The 18,430-nt window shown below is 44.2% G+C and overlaps 1 long non-coding RNA gene across 1 annotated transcript; it reads right to left on the bottom strand.

The window, feature by feature from the left end:
• Positions 1-8,661: 8,661 nt before the first annotated feature.
• On the bottom strand, positions 8,662-17,563 carry LOC106727368. The gene is made up of 3 exons (XR_001363542.1): positions 17,552-17,563; positions 16,803-16,806; positions 8,662-8,694 (listed from the first exon to the last, which is right to left on the bottom strand). It is a non-coding gene; the product is annotated as an uncharacterized LOC106727368 (long non-coding RNA).
• Between the last annotated feature and the right edge of the window lie 867 nt (positions 17,564-18,430).

Here is an 18,430-nt window from a genome sequence, read left to right on the forward strand (position 1 = left end):
TCGGGGTTATGGTCAATTTGCATGTTTCTCTTTTATTAGATAGGATGTTTATCCTGACATTTTCGTCCTATTATGTGAAATTTCTATGAATAGTCTTGAAATGACTTTCCCTTTCAATTTACTCAAACTAAATAATCAAGTTCCACTCTCCTTTTGTCTACTGCCCACAGCCCCAACCTGAACTTCAATCCACTTGGGTGCATCATTTCCACATTTTTTCCCTATCAGATTGAAAATACCTAATAGGAGAACATCAACCTTTATTTCAAAATATGGAAACACTAGGAATTGGAACAACCAAAGAAAGTTTAATTTCTTACTGGTTGCAATTAAATAGGTTACTTAACCTTACTTCATCCAGTTTTCATTCTATATAAAGTAACTCAGGCCCAAGAGTCACCCTGGTGACCTCAAAGAGCTGCTGTAATGTTTACATAAGGGGAAAAAAAAAAAGAATGCCTCCGCTGATGCGCAGTGCAAGGAAAAGTTGGAACTGCCACGCTCTGAGGCTCACACAGCCTCCTTACAAGGACGGGTGTCTGCCAGCTCAGTCTAACACCCACTGCCGCTCTGTGGAAATCAGCTCCTGGTCACAAGATGAATAGGTGTAAAAGTGTACAGGAATTCACAATTTTCAGTTGTTAAACACAACCATGATTAAAGATTAAATTATTATTAAGTTCAGTGTGGTATCCTTGATTGAATCCTAGAACAAAAAATAGGATATTAGTGGAAAAGTGATGAAATTCTAATAAAGTCTATAGTTTAGTTTATAGTATTGCACCAATGGTTAAATTCTTAATTTCCATGAGTGTATCATAGTCATATAAGGTAATAACTTTAGAGGAAGCTGGATGAAGGGTGTATGAAAACTCTGTACTATCTTTGTAACACTCCTATAAATATAAAGTTATTTCAAAATAAGAAGTATATAAATTTTTCAAAAAATAAAAAGAAAATGTACTCAAGTTGTTTGAAAATTATAAGCTATCAGACACAATAACATACAAAAGTGAAACTATGTTTGCCGTAGGCAGGATCTAAGGTGGTCCCAATGGTGTGTATTTCATGGTATGTACTCATGTTTTCATCTAATCCTCTTCCCTTGAGTGTGAGCTGGACATATTCATTCATGTCTAATAAATAGAATATGACAGAGAGATGGGTGTCACTTTTAAAATTTGGTTATAAAAAGACAATGGTTCCTACGCTGAGTGCTCTCTCTGGGCTCACTCGCTCTGTGTTAAAATAGTTGCCATGAAGGGAGCTTTGTGGAGACATCCACAGAAGTGACCGGAAGCTTTCCACTAGCCCTGGCTGTGACCTGGGAAGTTGAGCCTCTGCCATTTGAGCCTTGAGACCCGTGCAGTCCCAGCTGACATCTTTGATTGCAACCTCAAAAGAGACCCGAAACCAGAACCATCCAGCAAACCTGCTCCTGGGTTCTGCCTCACCAAGAGAAATGTTTACTGTTTCCAGACACTGAGTTTGGGGTTGTTTACTTAAGTGCCAGCTCAAGGTCTCCTCACCCTTCCTTGGCATCTTCTCTTTGTGTCACTGATTTTCTCCACCTGGGGATGAGTTGTCTCTTGATTTCATCTCTTCAGGCAAGTCCTTCTTGCAGCCCACAGACTGCTCACTTCATCCTGAAGAGTCATAGGAGAGAAGTGTGTTCTCTGTGCGTTTGACTGTGAAGTCCACGAGCCTTTGGGAAAGACACACCTCCCACAGCAAGGCTGACAACAGCCTGAAAGTAGACAGCAGTTCAGAATTCCTATTGTTTGTCACTGTCTTAGAGCTCTCTGTGATAAATTTTAAAAAGCGAAAAAGAAATAACTAAAAAAAGTGGAACATTAAACTCATTTTTTTTTGTTAATCCTCACCGAGGATATTTTTTTCATTGATTTTTAAAGGGAGTGGAAGGGAGAGGGGAGGGGAAGAGAGAGAAAGAGAGAAATATCAACGTGAGAGAGACACATTGATTGGTTGCCTCCCTCATGGTCCCAACTGGGCTGGGGCCGAACCTTCAACCCAGGTATACGTCCTTGACCCTTCAGTCCTGGGCTGACCCTCTAACCACTGAGAAAACCAGTCAGGGTGGAACTTTAAACTCTTTCATATTCAAATTAAAGAATCTATTTAAAAGTTAATTCTTATATAATTCAGTGAATAATATTAATGTAGGAAAATTACCCATTGAACATAGAATATCTGTTTTATTTTATCTGTCTTTCACTATATTTACTAACAACATTAGCAATATATTTCGCTAAGCACCTTCATTTTTGTAAATTATATTTCAATATATTTAACTTTTCTTGGTCTGCATTAAGCATATCCATGTGTAGAAGGCACAATTGCTAAATGCCTTTATGTGAATATTAAAGGTAATTTACTATTCACATAAAGAAACTAATTTATCTCAGTTTGTGCTTTTTGTCTCTATTCTTCAGTTGATAAAGTCAATGCATAGATTAGTCTTTATTTTGTATATAGTTATCCCTGTGTCTATGGAAATCCCATAAATTCTCAATTATCTGCATAGTTTTAGTGGGTGGGAAATTTAAAATTTCCTGGAGTTTCTGCCTCTATTCAGCCTGTCCCCAGTCAGCTCCCTTTCTCTACCTGCTAATTTTATATCTGTGACTACACCTTTGTTTATATATCACTTACAGTAAAATAACAGAAGAAATGCAAATACAAGGAAATTCTGTGCTTATTTATTGTACTCCCTGGGGGAAAATATAAAAATACATCTGCAGTGTCTGCTCTGGGGTTATCCCTTTATTAACTGAGCTAACTGATCTTTACATACATTTCTTCTCTTTCCCACCCCCGAGTCAAGGCTCGTGGAAAAATAATGGAGAGGATGGTTATGGAATTTGTGTGGGTAGCACTATTGCCCTAAATTTACAATTAGGACAAAGAGATGTCTAATAATTTGAACATGAATAAAAATAAGACTGGTTCAAGGACTCTGAAGAAGAGCTACAGAGGGGAGATTATCTTAGTTTTATACTAAACTAGATGCCCAGTGCATGAATTTGTGCATGGGTGGGGTCCAGCCAGGCCTGTCGGGAGGTTGGCTGGCCAGTCCAGCCCTGATCAAGGCCTGATCAGGGCTGGGCCGGCTGGGAGGAGGGAACATGGGCAATTGGCCGGTAGGCCCCGCCACCAATTGGGGTGGGGGGGCTGATTGGGGGCAGGGCTGGATGTGGAGAGGGGCTGTGAGCGGTGGGCCTGCCAGCCTGGAGGAGGGGCCATGGGTGGTTGGCCGGCCGGCCTTGCCCCTGATAGGGGTGGGGGTCCTATCAGGGGCAAAGCTGACTGGGGGGAGGGGTCTCAGGCCAATGGGGGTAGTGGGGGCCCATCGGGGGCGGGGCTGGCTGGCAGGAGGGGCTACAGGTTATTGGCCGGCCAGCCCTGCCTCTGAACAGGGTGGTAGGGGCCCATCTGGGGCAGGGCCGGCTGGGGGGAGGGGCTGGAGGAGGTTGGCTGGCCAGCCCTGTCCCCTATTGGGGTGGGAGAGACTGATCCCGGGCAGGGACGGCCGGGATGGGGGGCATGGGAGGTTGGCCACCAGCCCAACCCCCAGATTGGCCGGTTCGCTGGCCACAATGGGCGTAATAGCAACAACCCATCTGGGGCAGGGCCAGTTGGGGGGAGGGATTGCAGGAGGTTGGCTGGCCGGCCCCGCTCCCTATTGGGGTGGGAGAGACTGATCAGGGGCAGGGACAGCCGGGATGGGGGGATAGGAGGTTGGCCACCAGCCCAACCCCCAGATCGGCCGGTTCGCTGGCCACAATGGGCGTAATAGCAACAAGTCGTTCTGGTCATTACAGTGTTCCAGTCGCTGGCTTTTTATATATATAGATGTTCAGACGTCTGTCCCTGGAAATCTGAGCAATGCATCATAACATTGAACAGACAAGGTCAGGCTGTTGGTACTGAATAGAACAGAAAGTGGCTCCTTTCCTACCAGCATGGGACTTCTGAAATTTTCAACAATAATGTATATTTGATGAAAGAGATGGTTTTTGGCTGTTATGCTACTCTCTATTAGCGCAGCACACTTGGCACAGTGCCTGTATACACCAGTGATACATGGCATCCATACGGCCTCCCCAAACTCAGAAGAGATGATAATTAAAACTAACCTTTGTATCAGAGATGTGTGAAGATTAATGAAATGGGATTTCTATAAAAGTCCCTGAGTTCTGGGAAAGAACGATACACCATGCAACAGATTACTACATAGTTTAATTTATAGTTATGCAAGGTAGTTTATAAGCACTTTACATTAAATGAAAAACATAATTAGTGCATATTGATGCATCAAATATTATTTTATTTTTTAATATATATATTTTTTTACTTCAGAGAGGAAGGGAGAGGGAGAGAGCAATAGAAACATCAATGATGAGAGAGAATCATTGATTGGCTGCCTCCTGCATGCCCTACACTGGTTCATATGTTGATGCTCAACCACTGAGCCATGCTGTCTGGGCTCAAAGGTTTTATACACAAGGCAGTAAGTGTAAAACTTGAGCATTTAATCGTGAATTAATATATTGCACAGCATATGTTATATATATTGAGATATATTTTAGAATTTAATTAATAAAAATAAAATAAAAACTATGCAGGTTAGTTACTAAATTTTCATCAACTCAAAACTATATGAAAATTTTTGAAGAATCATTTTCCACTTTATTTTTGTGTGAATTCCAAGTTGCGAACATGCTTCTATAGACAATAGAGTCAAATGTGGGGGAGAACTTGCTCCAACTGTTTTTGAACTCTTAACCTAGATGCAGTGAACTGGCTGGATTTGAGTGAGAGAAGGTGGAGGCAAACAGGTCAAATAGGACTGACGCAAGGGCTCATAGAACAAGTAAGGGGGACCAGTGCAGTGCTCCAAAGGTCTCCCCTCCTAATACCATCGCACTGGGGATTAGGTGTAAGCATCTGAATTTTGAGGGAACACAAACATTCAGCCCATAGCATCTTGCCCACCCTCCCCCAGTCCATGTCCTCACATGTCATCAACTCAAAAGTCTAAAGTCTCATCTAGCCCTGGCTGGTTTGGCTCAGTGGATAGAGCATTGGCCTGCAGACTAAAGGGTCCCGGGTTCGATTCTGGTCAAGGGCACATGCCTGGGTTGCGGGCTCGATCCCCAGTAGGGGGCGTGCAGGAGGCAGCTGATCAATGATTCTCTCTCATCATTGATGTTCCTATCTCTCTCTCCCTCTCCCTTCTTCTCTGAAATCAATATATATATAAAGTCTCATCAAACATCATCCAAATAAGATATGGGTGAGCCTCCAGCTGTGAACCTGTTAATCAAACATGTTATGTGCTTCCAAAGCACTATAGTGGGACAGGCTTAGGAGAGGTAGTCCCATCCCAAAGGGGAGAAATAGAAAAGGAAAAAAGAGTACCGGGTCCAAGGTGAATCCAAAACCTAACGGGCAAACACTAAACCCCAGGGCTCAAGAACAATTCCTCTTGGTCCCGGGCCTGGTCTTCCAGACCCACAAGCTTAGGAGTTGGGCATCCTAGGCTCAGGGAAGTCCTGCCCTATGACTCTACAGGGTTCAGCCCACACAGTGCACCCCTGTGGCTCTCCTGGGTGGGAGTTGACCCAGTCCCCAAGGCTCTCCTGTGCGTTTCCCTAGGGGAGATTCTCTGTAGGGGTCCATCCCTGAAGCAGCCCTCTTCCTGGCTTGCATGCCAGGCGCCAACCATGTCTGTCACGGGAACCCTGGGTAGCCCCAGGCTGCTCCAACATCGGAGATGTAGGGACAAGTAGCCACGTCCCCGTGCTATGCTAGGCTCGATGCATGACACACTGGGGTCCACTGCAGCTGAAAAGCATGGGGCTGGGATTCGGGGAGTAGAGGCTGCGATGTGAGGAGCTGCCCTGCAGTAGCTTCCTTTCCTTCGAAATTGTTCTGCACCCTCCACTCTCTCCCCTACCCCCCAGGACCATGCACTCTGAGCCTATGATGGGGAGGACAGCTCCATGATATCCAAATTGCCTTTGGGGTCACTCTTCTGCTGCCTTGGACAATTGATCCTAGTTTGTATTTAGATGGCCAAATAATCAAAAAGTATTACATTTATTGATACCTTATATTGTGCCAGTAATTCTTGTAGGTGCTGTATGTGTCTTTATTCATTAACCATATGTTACTATTTGTTTTACATAAGGAAACAGTCACAGAAAGACAAGGAACTCCACACAGATCACATAACGAGCACATGTCAGAGCTGAAATTCAAAGCCAAGTACTAGACCTATGACTTTATATCTTGAAGAATCATTTTTAAAATTAGAAATAGAAAATGCAGAATATAAACAATACGTGGTGGAGGAGATAAAAACAATACGTGTACTCAGAAAAGACAAAGAGGATGGAACACGCACCTGGAAAATCATACACAAAGCAAAGCACGGGATGATGGGAGTGGCATGAATGCAACGTAATAAGCATAAATCAATTGATTGGTCTGTGAAGGATATAAAGACTTTATTAGTCAAAAACCAAATTCCAATAATATCATAATATCTTATTTAGGAAAAATATAGCAAATAGAGACAGATGTAAAACACAAGGGGAAGCAGCAGGGCAGGAAATGAAAGTCTAACACATACAATGAAAGGGAACCAGGAATTGCAACATCAGCATAAAGAACCTGAATCCAGAATAAGAAAATTTACAAGAGGCAAGGATCATTTTTATAAAAGGCACAATTCTCAGAGAAGATATGCAATTCCTGAAAGACTATAGACATTACATAGGTTTTTATTAAAACACTAGAGGCCCAGTGCACAAAAATTTGTGCACTCGGGAGGGGGGGGGTCCCTCAGCCTGGCCTGTGCCCTCTCACAGTCTGGGACCCCTCGGGGGATGACCACCTGCTGGTTTAGGCCTGCTCCCTGGGGGATTGGGCCTAAGCTGGCAATCAGACATCCCTCTGGCAGCCCGGCAGCCCTCGGGGGATGTCCACTTGCCAGCGGGGAGCAGTCCTAAGCTGCAGTTGGACATCTTTAGTGCTGCTGAGGAGGCGGGAGAGGCTCCCACCACCACCGCTGTACTGGCAGCCATCAGCCTGGCTTGTGGCTGAGCAGAGCTCCCCCTGTGGGAGTGCACTGACCACCAGGGGGGCAGCTCCTGCAACGGGCCTCTAGTATTTACTATTATTATAAAACTAGAGGCCCAGTGCATGAAATTCATTCACTTGGAGGGCATGGAAGGGGGAGGGCCCCTCAGCCCAGATTGTGAGAGGGTGCAGGCCAGACTGAGGGATCCCACCAGTGCACGATTGGGGCCAGGGAGGGACACAGGAGGTTGGCCAGCTGAGGAGGGACCGAAGGAGGGCTCCAGGGCATGTCTGGCCCATCTCGCTCAGTCCTGATCGCCAGACCCCAGAAGCAAGGTAACCTACCAGTTGGAGTGCCTGCCCCCGGTGGTCAGTGCATGTCATAGCAAGCAATTGAGCTGCCTTATCATATTATTAGCATATTATGCTTTGGTTGGTTGAACAGCCAACCAGATGACCGGACACTTAGCATATTAGGCTTTTATTATATAGGATATTTTCTGATTGTTCTAGCCATTTTAATAAAATCATAAAAAGAAATTAGGTATAAATAGTGGAAATGAAATAAAATTACGATTATTTATTGATTATGAGATTGCCTACCAAGAAAAGTAGAGACTGAACTTAAACACAAATAGAATGAATAAGAAAATCTAGTAAGGTAGCCAACTCCAAAGCACGCTCACGCCCATACACACACACAGGCACATCACATATCAGAAATGACTAACTAGAGAACATAATTAAAAATGTTTCCATTCACAAAGAGAATACAAAAAAATATCCAGGACCAATTTTTAAAAGAGTTTGATCTGTATAAGAAAACTCTAATATAATTTATACAATGAAGAATGATACAAGACTTTAATAAAGGCCTGATATATCATTCTTCTTGATGGAAAAGCACAATTTTATAAAGCTGTCAATTATCTCCACGTAATTACAATTATACTAGAGGCCTGGTGCACGAATTCGTGCATGGGTGGGGTCCCTTGGCCTGGCTGGCAATCTGGGCCAATTGGGGCCAATCAGGACCGGCTGGCTGGGAGGAGGGATCGCAGGAGGTTGGCCAGCCATGGGAGATTAGCTGTGGGAGCACACTCACCACCAGGTGGCTGCTCCTGCATTAAGCGTCTGCCCCCTAGTGGTCAGTGCATCATTATAGTGACAGGTTGACCCATAGTAACGGTCATTTAGGCTTTTATATATATAAATTTATAGTTTATAAATATTTATAATTTTAATAATATAATGTAACACTTTATGACTATAATTTAAAATTTGTAATATCCTATATAATAAAAGGCTAATATGCAAATTGACTTAACAGTGGAACAACCGCTATTACACACATGGACCACAAGAGGGCAGACACTCAATGCAGGAGCTGCCCACTATTACACACATGGACCACAAGAGGGCAGCACTCAATGCAGGAGCTGCCCCCTGGTGGTCAGTGCGCTTCCACAGGGGGAGCACCACTCAGCCAGAAGCCAGGCTCACAACTGGCAAGCCCAGCAGCAGTGGCAGGAGCCTCTCCCGCCATCATGGAAGCGCTAGGGATGTCCGATTGACAGCTTTGGCCCACTTCCATAGTTGGACATCCCCCAAGGTCTCCCGAACTGCAAGAAGGTGCAGGTCTGACTGAGAGACAACCCCCCCACCCTCAGTGCATGGATTTTGTGCACCGGGCCTCTAGTAAAATTATAACTGTGAATCTAATTCACAGGCTGATAAACCAAGATAGCTTTGAAATAAGCCCTGGTATATAAAAACATTCAGTATATAACAATACTGCCATATCAGAAGAAACAAGGAAGAGTAGAAAATTTGAAAACAGGTCATCTGGAAGCCTTTTGAGAGGTTGTATGCCACATACTATGTAGACAACAACTTGGAAATCCCATTAACACTTACGTTCTCCCCAAACCCATCTTCACCATGTAGCCACTGGGGCCCCTTTTCCTCCCCTGCCTTTCACAAAGGACCCCCTTGCCGGCTCCTGATGCTGCCTCCTGAATTTTCAGGCTGACCCTTCATATCCTTCCCTTTAGAGGCCCAGAGCAGTTCAGCCATATGTGCCTACTCAGAGCTGTAGTGTGTCCAGCAAACCACAAGCTCTGACATGAGGAGGAACACCCTCCATCAGAAGGCGGCAGAGACTTGCCTATGATGCTTTTCTTTGTAAGTAACAAGCAAACTAAATAAATATTCCAAATAAATATTTATGTACAAGTAAATAGACATGCATAGGTATACATATATAATAGTCCCCCCTTATTCATAGGGGACACGTTGCAAGATCCCCATGAGTGCCTAAAATCATGGATAGTGTTTTTTCCTGTACATACATACCTATGACAAAGTTTAGCTTATAAATTAGGCCCAGTAAAAGATTGAAAACAATAAGTAATAATAAAATAGAACTATGACAATATACTGTCATAAAAGTTATGTGAATATGTGCTCTCACAGCAACTAGATAGATAGTGGATGCTCAGCATATTGCTAAATATATAGCTGACTGACTACCTGAATAGATGGATAAACTATCAAAAATGAGAGTAGCCAAAATATACAACCATGTTCAGTGCCTCAGAGAAATCTCTGCTGGTGACTGTTGCTCTTAGGAAAACTGTACCTTTTAGCTTGATCTTCAAGGCCCTTCAGGATGTGACACACCCTCCTTTCTAGGGTCATAGTCCATCACATGTGTGTATGTATGTAGTTTGCAATATGGTCATACAAAACTATGAACGATTCCTTAAACATTCATTGTGACCTTTCTCACACTTCTGAGCGTATGCCCAGGTTGCACCCTCTCCCTGAGGTGCCATTTACCCTCTCACACATGAGCCAGCACCAGCTCATTTTCAGGATGTGGAGTAAATGCCTTTTCCTCCAGGAGGATTTCCAGAAAGTAACCTTCCCCATTCCTCTGCTTCCGCAGTGCTTACCCACGCCCCTGGCATGCTGTCGCAGTTTCTAACGTGTCTGCAGGTCATGTTCTTGTTTGCACAGCCATCTTCCCACCAGACCAGAGCCCATTAAGAGCAGCCCGCTCTTTGCCCTGGGATCACATTCATTGTCTCATACTCAGGACTTGTTCCATCACCTACCACAGCACCTCACACTGAGCAGTCATTTCAGTACATATTCATGAAATACAGGAACCTGGGCTCCAGTGGGGGCCTTCATTTCTTCCTTCCCGGGTTTTAATTTTTGAGGCTCTTGTGCATCTGCTTAATGGGCTTATGACACATAATGCTCCACCCCCTGAAGGACCAGCGAACCAGGCTCCACCAAGGGCTTTATGTCCAGCTGAGGCCTGGACCTCAGTACCGAATCTGGGAAGGCATTCTTACTGCAGCCTGCAGAGCCAGGGCTCCTGCTCATGACCCGGGGCAGGCATGCACACCTCAGCCGGGCTCCTGCTCACTACCGGGGCAGGCATGCACACTATAAAAGTAACATTTAGATTGCCACCCACTGAATGTCTTTGAATTATCTGGAAATGTACTTGAAGCCCTGGCCTGGCCACTGTAACTAGATTTTAAAAAACTGAACAAAATCCATGCCAAAGTTATATTGCTATTTTCAGGTCTTGTCACTACAACCTAGACATTGGGCACTAGACAGGGCATGATCAATTAAAAGTTTAAACTTCCTCATGTGATTTATTTTTAAAAGAGGAGAATTTTAATGGGACTCAGTAAAAACAAGTCTAAGTCATCACATTTTTCTCAGTGTTAAATGTCTCTCAATGAGAATATTGTCATGTGCTGCTAATTCTCGAGTATATATTTTTCAAATATGAAATATAATTAAAAATTTTGAAGTCAGAATACTTAAGGTAACTACTTAAGAATTATAAATCAAACTATGTTACCCACTACTACATGATTTATTACTTAGTTATCTACTTATGTATACTTTTAAAACACAGGAGTTATGTAACACACATTTTACTAACCTCTATGTAAAATATTTAGACAGGGTATTTTATCAGGATTCTCACTCATGTTACTTACAAAGATTTTTAAGATATTTCTATACTATTATATGAATTCAAACTTTAAGAAAAATATAAATATTATCTGCATACTATACTACAGTCAATGTCATAGGTTATATGAAATGCATGGACATGATATAATTCCTTATTTTAAAATATTCCTTCCTACATAGATAGGTGTATAGGAATACATTCAGTGGATATAGCCTTTCTACCCAACTCTTTAAAATCTATAATATATTAGAAAACTTTAAATTCGGCATGTTTACTCTCTAGATATAATTTCTGTAGAAATTAGTATATAATCAGAGCAAGAAATCTTCAATTAAAAATATTTATTACATAATTTCTTTCAGTCACGGTCGTAGATTCTCATGCTTTATGGTCAGGAAATATCTATATATATAAAAGCCTAATTGACCAAATGACTGGTCAACCAGTCGCTATGACATGCACTGACCACCAGAGGGCAGACACTCAATGCAGGAGCTGCCCCCTGGTGGTCAGTGCGCTCCCACAGCAGGAGTGCCACTCAGCTGACTGACCCATCCCAGTGGCCCACCAGCCCAGCAGCAGCTACTCACTCCCTTAGTAGTCCTTCAGGTCCAATCTCCGGAGAATGGGCAGACACCAATGGACCGGCGCTGCCAACATGATCCTGACAGCACCGCCAGCCTCCTGGAAGTCAGCCTCGGGCAGCACCGTGGCCGCTCCCCCTCCCTAGACACTCTGCAAGGAAGAAACACTATAAAAGCAGCCTCCAGGTGGCTCTGGACAACTGGTCCGAACGTCAGCAGGACAGATCCAGATCCCAGACCAGCAAGGGTGTCTCACCACCCACCCGGAGGGCTGATCACATCCAGGTCTCCCTCCCTCCCTCCTTAGGACAGGTGCCAGAGGCAGGGCTTAGGGCTGGCAAGCTCTGCTGCGGTGCGAGCATCTCCCAATCAGGACTGACTGGGTGAGAGCCTGCGGCAGGCGCAGCAGGGCCAGGATGAGCCGGAGCAGCAGGCAGGAGCAGCAGGCAGCGGTGGACTGCTGGTTTCGGCCCATGCTGAGGGACCGCACCCGTGCATGAATTCATGCACCAGGCCTCTAGTGTAGTCATAAGAAAAGACTTGTGGAGTTACTTTCATTGTCTTGGTTTAAATAACACCTTGTGTTTATATAAAGGACAATGTAACCATCTATTTGCAACTCAGCTACTCTTAATCTTAAATTCCAAGTTTTGAAATTGCAAGTAGCCTGAGAAGATGCACATTAAATTGGAATGTGTATAAAATTGCAAAATATTATAACATAAATGATTAACCTTGAGATGTCACGTGAATATTTAGGAGTAATACATTTAGATAATTATTCACTAATAATTATCAGTGAATCTGGCATCACTGAACTTAAAATACTTATAGATTACAATACATTCTGTATAATATTGGCCAGAGATTCAATAAGTAACACTTAATCAAGATGTTAAATATTTGTGTTTTTTTCACACTTACAAAAATTTGTGCTTATTTGGATGTATGGGCTGAGTTTCTATTTTATCTAATTCTATGAGCAAATCCTGACTTTTCCATCTCCCCCACCTTATGGGGAGAAAAAAAGTGACATCAATGTCAAAATCCTCTGAAATAGAAATACCCATAGAGCAGGCAAACTAGACAGTCATGGGACTAAGTTCAATAAATTATCGGAGAAGAATAGTTAACTACGTGTAATTATTTCAAAATGTATCATTAGGCCATATTCTGGTAGAGCGCAGTTCCAATTTTACATAGTTTCCTTGTTTCCAGCCCAAGGACACATTTCAGTGTTATAATTTATTCCTCTTAATGTGACTATTATTTGTGTTTTAGGAATGATTTGTAGATTTTTTGACAAGGGACGGGGGCCTCTTCAGATTATAAATAAATTACAGAAAATTGGAACCAAACTGCTGGTACTTATTGTCATGCTGACACTTTGGAGAATTCACAGATCATACATTTGGCTAACTTAAATTTTCAGTCCCTCCTCTCTCTTTGTTAAAAATGTCTGTTTTTCCATCATTTCTGACAGGGATTTCACTTCTAAATGCCTTTCCTTGTATATCCCTTACCACCAACCTGTCCTGCCTGTATTTAAAGAATAAAACTGTGAGGGGGTTTCATCTTGTGGTCTAAGGGCCCCCAAGCTCCCAGCAAAGCAGAACAAAGAGGACCTGCCCTTGCTGTGCAGATGAACGTAGATGACCCATGGAAAGGTCGTTGCCGTCAGCCTTTGGCAGGTGGTAAAACAAGAGCCAGAGACAATCATGTCCTGTGCAGAGAGTTAGCAAGGGGCCACAAGAATCTGCATCAATTCCTCACCCCAAATCTTACTTTCTCCCCACAATGCTAGCAAGTAGCGTGATGCTAAGATTTCTTCCCCCGAAGTTACCATTTTGATTTGACTAATAGGAAAGGCGGTAACTATGGGAAGTTCAGGACCCACAATGTCTCAAGTGGCACCAAGACATTGCAAACCAAAGGGGGCCCATCTTCGTGGGTTAGATGCGGTCTCTTTGCATCCAGGAAGACAGCACTTCTTCCTCGGCGTCTAAATGATGCAGAGACCACCGCCTCCTTGTATTTCTCCTCTCATATTGAGCCCTGAGCACAGGCTGATCCTCAGAACCATGACAGCTTAGGCTGTCAGGCCCGCCCGCAGGCTTCTGCATAAGGGGGAGTATTATGTCTCTTTCAGAATTAAAGATCTAATCTGACCGAGCTCCATCGGTGCTGATCAGGGAAAGAGACTTCTTAAGAAATGGAAGACACTGATTACCTTTTATGGGTGAGATATTCTAATTATTCAGTGGGGATTGGTTTCAGGTTATAGAATTTTTATTGAAAACTATTTAATTTTCAGTACCTGTCATTCGACGTGGACAAAAACGAGGCACATATAAGAATTACTGGAGTCCAAGTCCAGACCCTCCGTAATTTGCATACATCCATAGAATATAATTTTATCTTCTTTTCACATAGGTAGATATCACCCACAGACTGCTGCCTGGCATGCTGGTCGTGGCAGACTGTTAATAACCATAATACTACAGGAAATTCCGTGTCTGGAACTGGCTACATTTACCCACACAAGAGCAGCCTCTGATGCTAACAAGAACAAACAGGGGGAGCGTCCCCTCCGCTCTCTGCTCCCTGCTGTCCACACATTCACACTCAGCCCAGGGCATACTTTCCCACAGCAGCTCGGTCATTTTAATGATGAAGATTAAACCAAAGGAAGACAGATGAGCAAGAAAAAATGTAAGCAAATAAGCCAGAGCCAGAGCTGAAGTCTTTAAGTTGTTTTACTGATGTTGCTACTGGTGGGTCTTAGGTCTATTAAAGGAGCTCACGAGACTATTACATTTGGTTTGTGCACCGAGAAGTACCAGCACAGCAGGACGGCGCTGAGCACGTCCAGAGGAGCCGCGTGTCACATCCACACGGGGTTTCCAGAAGACACCTGTCTTCAGGAAATATCACCTTGTCAATAAATCAGCGTTTCATATGTTGCAAAATTATTCCAGGAAATGCCTGTGAGAATGGCATTCTTGAGGCAATGTCTTTCCAGCTGCTTAAGATGCATACAGCTTTGTCCTGAAGGCTTCTTCTCAGGCCCCCTGTGCCTCTCCCACTTGCTCATGTTACCTGCAGTCCTGACCGCCACTGAGGCCCGGAAAGAAATGGGAAGGGGGGGTGCAATTGAGATCCCGGGATCTCAGAAAGGCGAGTGATGGTGCTTTTCTCCCAGAGTTCTGGGGCTGCCCAGGCAGGAGGCACTTGACAAATGTTAAATAACGGAATGCATGACTGAAAGGGAGCTGACATGGACGGGAAGTGCAAACACACTGGTGGGGAAAGAGAACGAAGGGATTCTCAGAGTGGTCGGAAAACAGATAAAAACATAATAATGAGGATGTGACGCGACTTCTGCCTGCGTTCCTGCCAGCAATTCCTAGTGTCCTGCCCTGCAATTCCAGAAATACTGATTGTCCTGGTGCCAAACGCTATTGTGGACAAAAACAACTGGCAGGACACAATCTGGAGGGACAGAACAGTTTCCTGAAAACAAAGGTGTCAGACAGGGTGCTGTGTCTCCCTGCCTGTTTAATCTGTATGCAGAACATATCATATGACAACTGGGCTAGACTCGGAGGAAAAGGGAGTGAAAATTGATGGAGGAAATAACAATAAGATATGCATATAACTCCAACGTCCTAGCCGAAAGTAGCAATGATTTGAAACTACTTCTGAGGAAAGTGAAAGAAGAAAGTGCCAACAGGGCTGCATTTGCACATCAAGAAGACAAGAATGGTAACTATAGAAGAAATACTCAACTTTAATGTAGACAATGAGGACACTGAAATTATTAAAGATTTTGCTGGTTCAGTCATCAACTCAGAGACCACGTCCAAGAAATCAAGAGAAGCTGAGACTCTGAAGGGCAGCATTGGAAGAATTATGAGATCACCAAGAGCAAAGATGTGCCATTAAAGACCAAACTAAGATCATCCACACCCCCGTCTTTCCAATTACTACACACAGATGAAAAAGCTTGGACAGCGAGAAAGGCTTACAGGGGAAAATGACTCCTTTAAGGATGGTGCTGGAGGGAAGCTCTACCGATTCTCTGGACCTGCAGAAAGACCAACAAGTGGGTCCTAGAGCAAATTAAGCCTGGAACATCGCTGGAGGCAAAGATGACAAAACCGAAGCTTTCCTGCCTGGGGCACATCATGAGAAGGCGGGCTCTTTGGAAAACAAAGCATGCTGGGCCACATAGAAGGCAGCAGGAAGAGAGGGAGGTGAAATACGAGAGAGATTGGCTCCATAAAAGGAGCCTTAGGCATGAGCCTACAGGAGCTGAGCAGGGTCACACTGTGGACATCATCATCCAGGAGTTGGAGCCAACTCAACAGCAAGTAACACACACACAAGAGCTAGTTAGTTCTTCTATGTCAGTGAAGGAACCAGACACACTTCTGGTCAATGCATTTTTTACTAACCAAAGGCTCAGGCTCTCCTGAAGTTTCTCTGTTGCCTGAGTAAGCAGGTTGAACCGCGGGTTCTAGGTCTCCATACAGCTCTGTTAAACAGGACCTCTCCCTCCTGTAACACCCTCTTCACCAGCACACTTAGCAACACCCAGCCGGGGTCCCAGCTCCAGAGGCCCCAAGGCACGCCGGTGAGCAGGGATCTCGGAAAGTGATCTGGGAGAGCCCAGCGCCAAAACTCAGCTCTGCAGGTTAATCTCAATCACGCGGCAGAAAAGTTTTGAACAACAAACCGTGTGAGAGTGTGCAGCGTGCTTGTGAGAATATTCAGGGCATAATTAGATAAATAACAGGCCCAGTGTCTATTTTTACTTTGCCTTGATGAGAAGCTTTGCAGGAGAGACTGCTGGTAGTTAATTCTCCTTAACAACAGTCTATGTAATCACAAACCCCAATTAGCCTGGCCGGTTCTCCGCTATACAAACTATTTCCTTGGCGCTTCACATCACTACTTTGTAATTAGCTTTCATCTACACGAGCTTTGACTAAAAAAATATAAAAGAGTGTAAGTGATTGTACTGCCACTCAGTATTCTGAGAAATAATCGCTTGCGATTTCAATCAGATTAATTTTATCACCCGTATTAAGGAAAATTACCTCCCTCTTCACTCTCTACAGCTGAGGGCTATTTCATTTCCTGAGATGTTCATAAAAGCATAATATAAAGCAATCTGTAATTGTAAATATCCTTCCCTAATAACTTTGAGATATTTCCTTAATACATCTTTACATTTGGAGTTTCCGTTCCATAAAATACAGTAACAAGTGCTCTATTATGTTTTAAGTGTGCGCTGTTAAGCTGGACAACTCGGTGCTGTCCTTCCTGTTTTTACATAGGGTTATATTTAACTCGCAGATAATGGGAACAAGGTTTAAAAGTGATGGAGCGGAATAATGGCGTTCCAGCAATAATATATCTTGCCTTTGTGAGGAATAGAACTTTACAGCCCTATTTCAGGTCAGCCAGCACGGATGCCATTTTTCACAGCCTGACAACTTTCACCTTCACCCAAACTCCACATGGGCTTTCAGTGCCCTTTCCAGCCAGGGAACGGTGTCCTTCCTCAGGGACCCCGTGCAGAGAACAGCAAAGATGGGGGAAACAAAGGAGTAAAAGAGACGACAGTCACCAATCATGGCTTCTTCGGGCCTTCAGAGGTCCCCAAATATGCAAGCCAGGGGGTTGAGGGTGTCGCTGAGGGGGGACACAGGAAAGCTTTCAGCCCTGGGTACAAGCCAGGAGCTGGCGCTTCCCCTCGGACAGGGTACACTGTCACTGGCCCCCCAGCCCCAGTGCAGGCTGTTTTCCCAGGGGTTCAGCACTGAGCCTGCACTGCAGCCCACACCCGCTGACAAGTCCGTGTCCAGGAGGGTCATCCTGCAGAGCTGTACCTGCAGCGTGGACTTCAGAAATGCTCAGGATTCTAAGCCCAGAATCGTCTCCAAACACCAAAGCTGGGGACCTGGGGCGTCTACTTGAAACCTTGCTGATATTATTAAAATATAATTTGTATCCTGGGCTACCAATCCATAGTTTCATGCATAAAGAGTCTAGCAGCATCTAAGAGCCGGATACCTGGACAGCATGCACAGCTGTCTCTATCTGTCCTGGTGGGCACAGGCCATTTGAATTTGATAAAGACCACAGGGGGCCGGCTGGTGAGGAGGGAAGTTCCATTGCTCTGAGCAGTGGACCTTGAATGGCTCTCATATAGTCGGCCCCGTAGGGAAATGCAGTGTTTAGACGGCTTTAATCTGCTCCCCTGCAGCAAGCACAGTGGCTTTTGCCAGCTCAACTCAAAAGTGCTCTCCCTTGCTTAGCATTCCATGCACCTCTCTGTCTCCTGGCAGGTCTGCACAGGGTTTATTTTCTGCAAAATAATTTACTGTGGGCCAAAACTTGGGGGTTAAAAATGGGAAAGGGAAAGAAAATAAAGTAAAAGCGTTTACTCTTTTCTTAGCCTTCCAATGCAAGAGAAGTCAAATGGAGGCACATGATCCTATGTGGAATAGTGCCCAAATAGAAAGTTCCAGAACACCCCGTTCCCACATTGCTATTTTCTTTAAGCAGTGTGCTGACCCCCTACTGCTGATGTACTAGTAGGTGATGCTCTGGAGTAGCAGCTGAGATCTGGGGCAAACCGTGCATCTCGCTACCACTGAGGACAGGCCTTCTAGGATGTGAAACAAAACAGACCTGGCAAACTAATTAGCTTCCTAACTTT

This window comes from Myotis brandtii, unplaced genomic scaffold (genome assembly GCF_000412655.1).
Source record: "Myotis brandtii unplaced genomic scaffold, ASM41265v1 scaffold415, whole genome shotgun sequence".
Lineage (NCBI taxonomy): Eukaryota > Metazoa > Chordata > Mammalia > Chiroptera > Vespertilionidae > Myotis > Myotis brandtii.